The following is an 11279-nucleotide window of genomic DNA, read 5'->3' as shown; positions in this document are numbered from 1 at the left end:
CACCTCGGGGCAGTACCAGCTCTGTTAAAGTTAACAGCAGCGTACTCGGTAACCTCTTGTTCCTCCATGTGTCTGTGTAGCTGATCTGATCTGATGTTGGAGTAGAGAGGATCTGCCTGGTTGTTGGAGAACTGCACACTGGCATAATGAAGGTTATCTTGCTCTGGCTGTGTCTGGAGGGTGATAGAAATGAGGAAAGTGTTGGTTTCTGTGAAGAAGGATTGTTAAGACACAACATGAAGAGCTTCACAGTCAGATGAGCTTTCTAGTGTCACTTTAAGATAGTGAGTGTGGAAGTGTGAAACCAGGATAGAATAGTATAACTCTCCCTCCTCACCCTCTCTCTGTCGTCTGGTCTCTCCTCAGCCTCAGACAATTGATTGGAGGCTCTCTTTTTCCTGCTGAGGAGAATTAATTAAAAACACAAATGACTGAATTTTGAGCAATAATTCAGTGAAACAGAACTGCTTACCTCATCCATAGGAAGACAGAGAGGATTATCATAAGCAGGAGAACAGCAGTTATTACTCCAGCAGCGATTGATTTTCCTGTTCCTGGTGAACAGCGATGAAAAGAAAACACTGACAGTTAATCAGGGTGTTACAGCATGTTCGTGTCCAAGTTTCAGTCAATATGTGTATTCAGTATAACAGCTCTTTTCAGCTTAGAATATGTTTGATACATCTTTAATGTGAATTTCTGTTTTATATTATTTATCATTAGATCACTTAACTCTCTTAACTTGTACATTTTGATTGTTAGGCACTATAACTTGTGAATAAGAAAAACATTGGCAAGTAAATCAGAGTTGACCCTAGCTCAGATCTCTTTTTACTAGGATATGGATTGAGCTGACTCCTCCAGTCAGCAGTGAATCACAATAAACCTGTTTTACTGTCTCTTATGAATACCACCCTTATTGTCTAAAGTAATCCACTTGGGGCTGCTGTCTCCCCCACCTGGACTGAGCAATCCACCTTCTTCCTGGAGAAAACATTTGCCTCAAACTTGGAGCTGCTAATCATCATCTGGACTGTGTCACTCTCACATGAACAAAAGGCACACAGGTGGTCACAATGTTATAAGAAACAGACCTGCATGGGCTCCACTTAGATATTCATAATTAACAGAACAGAAGCATTTGGCTACATTGGATATGATTAACCTGACCCCAACAATACAGACATAACTCAGGAGGGAACAAATAGATCTTAAATACTGATAACTGCTCTTGGAGACTGACAATGTCTTCAGCAGAAGTATTTATTTAGGCTCAATATTGAGGAGACTGCAGAGTGTAATCACATGTTACAGGTGAAGAGCAGTGACTCCCCAAAATCCAAGGCTGTCCCAAGGAAGAAGGATGTATTAAACCCCCTCAGATCCTCACATTTGGTGGCTGGCACAGTGCAGTAAATATTACCCAATAAAGTAATTTCTACTTATACTCCCCTTACCTAGCTCATACCACTCACATCCAGAAAGAGTTTCACAACAATGACTTAGTATAGATGGAGGTTAATGAAATCCCCCCTGCATCACATCAGATGGAGTGTAATGTCTCTGAGGCTTACGTGTCACAACCATCAGATGTAAGGTGGAGTTATGACGTCCTCTTCTGTTCTGGGCTTCACAGGAATAATTCCCACTGTGTTCAGGTCTGAAATCAGTGATGGTGAAGATCTGTCCTGATGCTTTTGGTGAGTCTTCATTCTCCTTGTACCAGGTGTAATTAGCTGCTGGGTTAGCATCACTGCTACTCCCTGAGAGGGAGGCATCTGTTGTAACAGTCTCCCGACGAAATGCAATGGCGCCCATGGGCATGCCCCGAAGGAGAAATGATCTCACCCTCCATGGAGCCAGAGCAAGGAGGTAACACTGTGACACCTTGAGTTTCCTGTGCCGGTGCCACTCTGAAGGGGACGTAATGACAGCAACCCTCAGGAACCACAGTGGCAGCAGCCGTCAGCTTGCCTAAGAGGCGCAAATACAGGACATAGCGCAAACAGCGGCCCTCCCGAAAGAGGAGAAGGAGGCAGAGGATGTTGTCCACACGCCGAGGCGATGGACAGGCCTTCATGGCAACAGCATCCAGAGTCACCCCCAGAAAGAGTGTACTATGTGAGGGAACCAGGAAGCATTTCGGGAAATTCACTCTGAGACCGAACTGGGCCACATGCGAGAGGAGAATCGCCGTGTCCCGGGTCACCTGAGACCGGGATGGCGCACAAACAAGCCAGTCATCCAGATACGGCAGGATCTTCATGCCCCGCGACTGCAGTGGTGAGAGGGCTGCCGTCACACACCTGGTGAACACCCGTGGAGAAAGGGAATGGCCGAACGGGAGCACCCTGACCTGGAAATGGTGGCCCTGACAGGCAGACTGCAGAAATTGTCTGTGGTGTGGTGCTATGGGGACATGAAAGTATGCATCCTTCAGGTCTATTGTAGTATAACCACTCCCCTCTGGCAACAGTACGCAGAACCTCTGCAGTGCTGAGCATGTGGAACCTCAAGACCTTGAGGAATCTGTTGAGTCCCCTCAAGTCGAGGATAGGGTGGAGTCCGCCGTCTTTCTTTTTGACAAGAAAGTTAGTCGAATGGCTCGATGGCACCCTTGTCCCGGAGGGCGGAAAACTCCTGGTTGAGGGCATGGGCTTTTGCCAGGTCGCGTATGATGGTCATCTTGACCCGGCCGAAGGCTGAGGGCCGGCGTCGGAACTGAAGTTTGTACCCGTGGGTCAAGGTGGAAATCAACCAAAGGGTCCGTGGTGGAAGCAGCCCAGTAGCTGAGCTGCTGCTGGGTAAAATAGCCGACAACCGGCCCCAGGATCTCAGAGCCTGGTCCCCCGGCCTCTAGAGGCCCTGGGGGGACGACGGGCAGCATCAAAGGTCTGCGGTTGTCTAGAGGGAAGTCATTCAGCAGCTCGAAAGCCCTGAGCCCCTCGTTGAGCAGGCTGTTGAACCGGTCGCTGAGACCTAAGGTGGCCACTTGGGAAAGTCTGTGGCTGAGAGAGGTGCCGGGGGACAGCTGAAGAACCCCCAGGCCTGCTGGGAGGAGGCATACTCCTATGAAGCCCAGAGAGCTGTTGTCGAGTCTGTCTGGCCTGGACTGTGCACTCAAGCGCCTCAAGAGCAGCCGACCCAAACATCACACCGGGTTCCACTGGGACACTGCGGAGGGTTCTCCGGCACGTCTCAATGAGAGGCGACTGAGCCAGCCACAACTGGCGGCGAGCCTGACAAGAGTGGACATCAAGCGCCCCAGTTCTCTCGACATCAAAGCAAAAGCCTGCAGAGCCGCATCACCAAAACTGTGGACGGAAGTGTCCAGCGTAGCCTCCTGCAGGGATGCTGAAAGAGCAAGCATCAGATGGGACAGATAATTGCCAATGCGACCCATGCATGCTGCTGCATCATAGGCCTTAGAGAGCAGATCATCTGTAACCCGACACTGAGGGAGGGGACACCTGGCATCCGGCCTCAGAGCCTCATCAGGCGAAACAATGAGAGCCGCTATAGTCGGCTCAACCGCTGGCATGTGGGCCAAGCCAAACTTGGCAGCATCCTGTATGGCTGCCAGGGTCCGGCCATCAGATGTCGCATGAGAGAGGGCTCTAGTATCCCTCCAGCATGCATGCAACTCCCTCAGGTATTCATCTGACGGAGGCACAGTAAAGGTGGCAGGGGCTGGACCACGTCCAACTGCAGGCGGGCCAGGTCCATACGAATGATGGCTCCAATAGAGCTATCCTTGGACCCAGCACCACAACTGCGGGCCGAGGGGCGGGAGCTCACCCCAGAGGCGTGGGAGGCAACGTCCTGGGGAGCCACGTCTGCCCCATAGTCAGCGAACTCAGTGGCTGATGCTGCCACGGAGAGCGCATCATCCTCCGGATTGAACATGGCCACAGGAGGAGGAGGAGCACCCACATCCCCTGCACCAGTTCCAGACTGGACTGCTAGGAAGAGGGACTTCACTTGATTTAGCTCCTCAGTCAACTGGTCCACCTTGGAGGCCAGTTTAGACCCCTTGGCCCTCTTCCCGGAGGAAGCCCCCGCAGTCTCAGCAGCCCAACGTTTAGATCGGCTAGGCCGAGCTGGAGGGAATCGCTGGGCTGGGGTCAACTGTTCCGGCTCTGGGACATGGCCCAGCAGGTGTTCAACCTCAACCAGTCTAACAACCAGCACCTGGGGCATGAAGCTACAGTTCATGCATGGATCCTCCGAAAGCCCTTCCCTCAGGTGTTCGAGGCCAAGGCACAAAGGACGCATATCATGACCATCTTCAGGCTGCAGAGAAGCCAGACAGGCCGAGCAAGAGTGGTCACCAAACATGGTGACAACCAGCACATACATACAAACGGAGAAACAACAGATGCTGGGAGAGGGGGCAAACGCACTGCCTTCACCAACAGGTGTCACACAAACGAATACAGTTAGCCTTAGTGGAAAACGTCTACTAACTACAAGGGCAACAGCACATGCCTATGCCGGGAGCGGGAGCACTGCCTTCACCAGCAAAGGTCAGCTTGCTGTGCAAAAAAACCAACCGCAGGTGCCACAAAATACAAACTAAAGTAGGCTGAGCGAAAACGCCGGTAAAACTACCAAAAACAAAGCAAACACAGCTCAAGATGCTGCTGTTCACAGAAAAAAATGAAGGTAATAATATATACCTATAGCTTACTGGGAGCGGGAGCGCACACACTGCCTTCACCAACACAGGAAAACTACCAACGAAAAGCGGGTACAAGTTGTACAAATTACTCACAGAGATAACAGCAGTACAAATGTCGGGAGAGGGAGCGAGTACACTGGCTTCACCAACACATGAAACTACAACGAAAAACGGGTACAACCAACGGTGTACCGATTACACAGACAATAGGTCAAGCGGACACAACGCTAACCGCTAATGCCCGTAAATAACAACACAAATGTCGGGAGAGGGAGCGAGTACAATGCCTTCACCAACCGTTATTTAACAAGAGAAAAATACTCAAAAGGAAACGTATCAATACGCCTGGCACTCAGCCAGTTGCAGAGACCAACCGGTGATGATCCGAATGGGTGTCCACGGCAAACCGCAACAAACCTCCCGTCTCAGCTCATCGAAGCCCTTGGAAGGCGAGTAGCTTGCAGCTCCGACAAGTTTGTCGCAAGGCTACCAGCGACGAAGCAGCAGTGAAGTACACGCTTAGTTTAGCTAGATCTCACTGACATACGTCTACCTGTCATCAGGGGTCACAGGTGACTTTGTTGGTATAAACACTCGACCTGCGCATGCGCGAGATGGAGACATTCAGTGCTGAAGCACCGCGTCTGGCGGTCAGTAAGGATGAAATAGAACTTTATTAATTTGTGATTTGCATTTTTGGTCTGACACTGTACTCCCTGTACTGCCAAGGTTGATACAACTGTTTGGATTGTATTTTGTCTTAAAGATTTAAATAAAGGTTGTAGAAAAAAAAGGATGAAATAGAACAGTTGTCCAGCTCTACAGTGTAGAGTGCAGAAATCACCAAACTGATTAAAGACATCTTGTGGAGATGAAATTCTCAGTGTATTGCTGTACCATCAAACAACTATGAATAGATGCATATGCATGCATAACAATATATGATTCTTACAATTAATGGAGGGAGGGTGGACAAACCATATCAGCCAGGCCCTTCATTTAATTTGTATGTGTGTGTGTGTGTGTGTGTGTGTGTGTGTGTGTGTGTGTGTGTGTGTGTGTGTGTGTGTGTGTGCGTGTGTGTGTGTGTGTGCGGTGTGCTTGCGTGTTTTCCCCAAGAGTGTATCTATTAGGAAGGCTAAAATATAGCTAAACTGTTAAAACTACATATTTCTCTGCAGTAACACAGAGCAGGTTGTATTGTATTAATACTGACAACAGTAGAGCTCAGTGACAAAAACATGGTACCAATAACAAGTGAGACAGTGGGGTTACTCATACTAGAAATACATGAAGTCATTGTACAGTACTTTAGATAAAAGGCTTCAAAAGATGCTGTTATGTTAGTGGAAGATTGTGAAGAAAACTCACAAACTGAACGAGAGGGGAAATCCTCATATCCTGTAATAGCACAGGAATAGTTGTCTGCATGATTGAAGTTGGTTGAATAAGAAGAAGATGTTTGTCTCGTAATTTTCTGTCCATTCTTGTACCAGATGAAGGAAGAACGATCAGGTAGACGACAGCTGCTTTGACACTTCAGCTCTGCTGAGGAAGGATTGATTGATGGGATCACCTGCACCTGGAGATCTGGATCTGTGAAGAAAGAACAGAAATGTTGTTTATCTTCGTACACACAAACATTCACAGTAACATTTCCAAGATATTAAACATTTTGAGATTTGATTATATTTTTCCATGAAAATGTTACCTTTGACAGTCAAAGTGACTCCAGGTGAACCAGTATGTTTCCCTACTGGTTGGTTTGATATGAACCTGAACTTGTACTCAGCTGAGTCTCTCTCTCTCTCAGGTCTGTGATTCTCAAAATGCAGTCGTTCTTATCACAGTGATACTGCACACGACCTGCGTACTCTGAGTCTGTTCTCAGATCCACAGGTGCATTATTAATCAGTTTAGTCAAACCAGAATGTTTTCTTAACAGTGGTATAAGTGCTCTTTATCCTGGACGGGTATCTGTAGTTGCAGTTTAAGTCCACTGTTGATCCTTTTAAGGCACAGATCTTAGTAGGAGTGTAAGTCACTCCCCAGTCATTCTGACCCTGTACCACTGTAACACAGAGCACATCAGAAACCACAATCACATTTATAACAAGTTAAGAATCAGTGAATAAGACAAAGTGGATCATGGCACAAATATGATTTTATCTGCAGTCGTTGTCATTCAAAGCTCCTCATTGTGGATCAATTTAACTAGAACTGAACTGGGTGAACACAGACATAGACAAGTCCAAAGATATTCATGATCATCATCATTTCAATTTACAGTGCAAAAAATGTTTTAGATGCTGTTTAAAGTTAATCTCTCTGCAGACAAAACATCATACAGTCTAAAGGTGCAGTGAAGGAACAAGAATTGATTGAAGCTGTGAACGTTAATGTAGTTTTACTCAACAGAAACTGAATCATTAGAGAGTCTGTGCTTGTTGTGGTTGATTTCCTCTCTGTTTGTTCATTGGTCAAGTTGCTGCTCAGCTAAGTGTGAAAACGAGAAAGAAATGCAGAACATGAAGTGTGAGAAACTTCTGAGAGCAGCTAAGGCAAAATAGGTTTCAATAAGTTTTCACAGAAAGGGGAAACTGTCATATTTGTAACAGCTAAAACAGTTGTCCAGCTCTACAGTACAGGGTGCAGAAATCACCAAACATTAAAAACATAACGATAAGATGAAATTCTCAGTGCATTGCTGTACCATCATAGAACTATGATTATATTCATATGCATGTATAAAAATATATGATTCTTACAATCTATGGAGGGAGGGTGGACAAACCATATCAGCCAGGCCCCACCCCCACCACTCATGACGCAGATACAGCTCAACATCTTAATATCATATTATTACTGTTCAGCAATTAATACTAATATATTTTTTTACCATTTTGTCTTAATTCAACATGCTGTTCTGAATAAGTGTGTTAAATGTCCTACAATGTAAATGTAGATGTACAGTACCTGACACAGAGAGGAGGACAACAAATCCACCCGCTGCTGCTGTTGTTAAACTCATAGCTGCTCCTCTCATCTCTCTGTGAGGCTTCAGAGACAATAAAATACATCAAATAATGTACACAACATGTAATAGTCATATCAGTAAACGTTTTTACTTACAGCAGAGAAGGGCGTTGTCTGTTAAAATGCTCGTCCTCTGATCTGTGAGCAGAAGTCAGATATCAAGCTTAAATGAATACATTTCCTTCCTATTTCTCATTATTAATATGCATGAGGGGCTAAGTTACAGTATAGGCGTATGTGACAAGCAAGTTTCCTGTTCTCTAGAGACTTAATGTGATCTTTGCTTTAGAGAAGAAGAGACCAGTCTTCTGGCCTTTTAGTAACTTAAGTAGAAAAGAGAAATAATGAGACCTCTTTTTTTTAATTTAATCTTTCAGTCAGTGCACAGTTCAGTGTCTAAAGAAAACACGTGACATATGTGACAGATGTGTGACATTTGGTCTGATGCATCTCCTCACACATCTAGAGCATGTTGAGACACTGAATACACCACCATGAGTTCAAAGAGATGTAGTGCATCTGTCACGGGTTGCGGAGCAGGTGGACCCAAAAGGCAAACAGTCTCGGGAAACGGGCACTTTATTGGCCAAACCAGGAACCAGGACCAGGAACAACTCAACAGAAAAACACAGTGTGTCCCTTAATGGATGGATCCCAGACGTCCAACAGAACACAAAAGGAAGGATGGCCGGCACAAGAAGGGGGAGGAGGAGGACAAAACACAGTAGGGATGCTGGGAATGACGCCTGAGGCCGTCAGAGAAGGCGTACCCCATTGGAGTTGACGACGGAGACAGAACTTGAGGCCATCGGAGAAGGCAGAGGCGGAGACGGGACCTCTCCGGCGGCCGTCCGTCGACAGGGGCAGAGATGGAGACGAGACCTCTCCGGAGGCCATCCGGCAGCAGAGGCAAAGGCGGAGACGGGACCTTTCCGCAGGCCTACGGCGAAGGCAGAGGCGGAGACGGGACCTCTCCGGAGGCCGGCAGCAGAGGCAGAGGCGGAGACGGGACCTCTCCGGAGGCCTACCGCGATGGCAGAGGCGGAGACGGGACCTCTCCGGAGGCCTACAGCAAAGGCAGAGACGTAGATGGGACCTCTCCGGAGGCCGACGACGAAGGCAGAGATGGAGACGGGACCTCTCCAGAAGCCTTCAGCGAAGGCACTGGCAGAGACAGAATTTGAGGCCAGACCCCCCTGAAGGCTGGCAAAGGAGACGGGAACCCTCTGGAGGCCTTCGGCGAAGGCAGAGGCAGAGACAGGCCCTCACTGGAAGCCGGCCACCCAGACCACTTGTCCACACACTGGGCCAAAGAGAGATGGTTGCACATCTGTCAGGAAAAGAGGTAGCTGGGCCTGCGGCACTGGCTGAGGCTTGACCCGGCAGGGAGATGTCTGGGGCTGAGGCTCTGGCTGAGGCTCTGGCTGAGGCTTGACCCGGCAGCGAGGTGTCTGGGGCCTGGCTATGGTCCCCCTCATAAAGCTCCGAGGTCCTCCCAGAGCCAGATGGGCTCCCCAGAACGGGTTTTTGTCTGCTGGGTCCATAATGAGGTCTGAGTCTTCTGTCAAAGTTTGCGGAGCAGGTAAACCCAAAAGGCAGACAGTCCCCGGAAACGGGCACTTTATTGGCAATCAACCAAAGCAGGGGAAACACAGGAAGTAAAACAAAATACACAAGGAGAGAATAACTTTCAAAATAAAACACGAACTACAACAGGATGTGACATAATCAGTATTGGAACTAAGAAGTCACATGCTGAGCACAGTGCTTATTGCAAGTATTAAGATACAAGTAAAAAGCTACATCAAATATGATCCAGAGATGAAAATGTTTTACATCTAAAGTTGTAAACTCACTCATTCACAATAATTCTGACTGTAACACAGAGCACATCAGAAATCAGTTCTTCTGCTGTGTAAAGATACACTGATGGCCCCTATAGAAAATCTCTTTGACCTTTATACTATGAAACAGTTTAATTGAACAGGAAAAAAGCTAAATATCGAGACATATTAAAAATATTGTATTGGTTCCATCAGATACATTTTTGAATGAGATGTTATTTATTTAAATAGGGAAAACATATTAAAAATGACATTGAAAAAACAGCCAAATGAATCCAAAACTATCTGAAGGGCTAGACACCACAGGAGGTAAGTGAGAAAATGTGTGTATTGTTATTCAAGTGAAGTGAGCCTTTAAAGCAGACAGTGGAGGGAGACCTCAGTGATGAAGCCTGAATCTGCAACACTGAAGCTTCACCACTAGATGGCAGTGAAACATCAGATACTGAATCACAACCCTGAGACAACATTTTACCATCATCACTGATTGTTTACACACATTTAAAGTTACTTTTAGTACTTTTCACTTCTTATGATTGAGTTGCATCTTAATATTTTTACATTTGACATTAAATTCATTAATCATTACAGTTAGAGGTTCAGTTTCAGAAGCATTGATTGTTCACATTGGTGACTTTGTTGTACAGTAGTTGAACAAACTCTCACAGTCGAGGTGTCTAAGTATGAAAATGATTCAGTCAGTGATCTACAGCTGCCACTAACAAATATGGACTGTTATACTGAAAAGGCTTCATACTCAGTAAGCTGCCAAATATTCTGCTTCACTGAGTGACCCCAAAGAGTTTAAATACACTGAAGTGGTGATAAACAGCTTGTGTGATATTATGATCTTCTTCAATACAAACTGTGTCTGTGTATCTTTTTTTTTTTTTAGCAATATCCCAAATCATAAACTATTACACTCTTGACAAGTTTAATCATAAAATTCAGGGAAAGTGAGAAATAAATGACCACAAAAGATCAGATATGAAACAATATTAACTTAGCCAATATTATCAAATGAAATTAATTACCAGAGAAAATATACAACACATAATTCGTTATACCAAAATATGTCACAAACTACAACAGCACAAACCTTAAATCCTCTCAGATTTCTTCATCAAAATCCCTTCGTTCTCATCCATTTTCCACTATTACACTGAAGTAGACAGATTTTTGGGTCTAATCCTGACTTCTGTTCTCTTCCTAATTTACTGCCAATTACCACAGGTGGCACTGACTAACAACAAGCAGGTAGTTCCAGGTCAAATAACCTGTAATCTCTGCAATGGCCAGCAGGGGGCGACTCCACTGGCTCCAAAAACAATGAGTGGGTTTTTATGGTCTCAATCACTACCTTCAAGTCAGCCTTCATACAGGGTGTTTATTTAGTCAATTATGGTGTCTTTAAATCTAAATGTGACAATCAAGCCAGCCGTCAGCTTGGGCTGAAAGTAGAAGATTTTTTTTAGAAACTCGCAAAGATTACTTCTATGTATGTTTGACTCATTATTTGACATGTCAGCCATTTTTAATATGAATATCTGACACTGTGACGTTTTATACAAGACTGAAAATAAGGAAAAACATAATCACTCCCTTTAAATTAATATTCCAGCAGTAAATGAGAAAATGTGTGGGAGCTTTTCTTTTTTCTTCACTTCAGATTGCTGAAGTAATAAAAAAGAAACAAGAGCAAAAAAAACAAACATGAG

Source organism: Scomber scombrus, chromosome 2 (assembly GCF_963691925.1).
Source record: "Scomber scombrus chromosome 2, fScoSco1.1, whole genome shotgun sequence".
NCBI classification, from domain to species: domain Eukaryota; kingdom Metazoa; phylum Chordata; class Actinopteri; order Scombriformes; family Scombridae; genus Scomber; species Scomber scombrus.
This window is presented reverse-complemented; position numbering follows the sequence as displayed.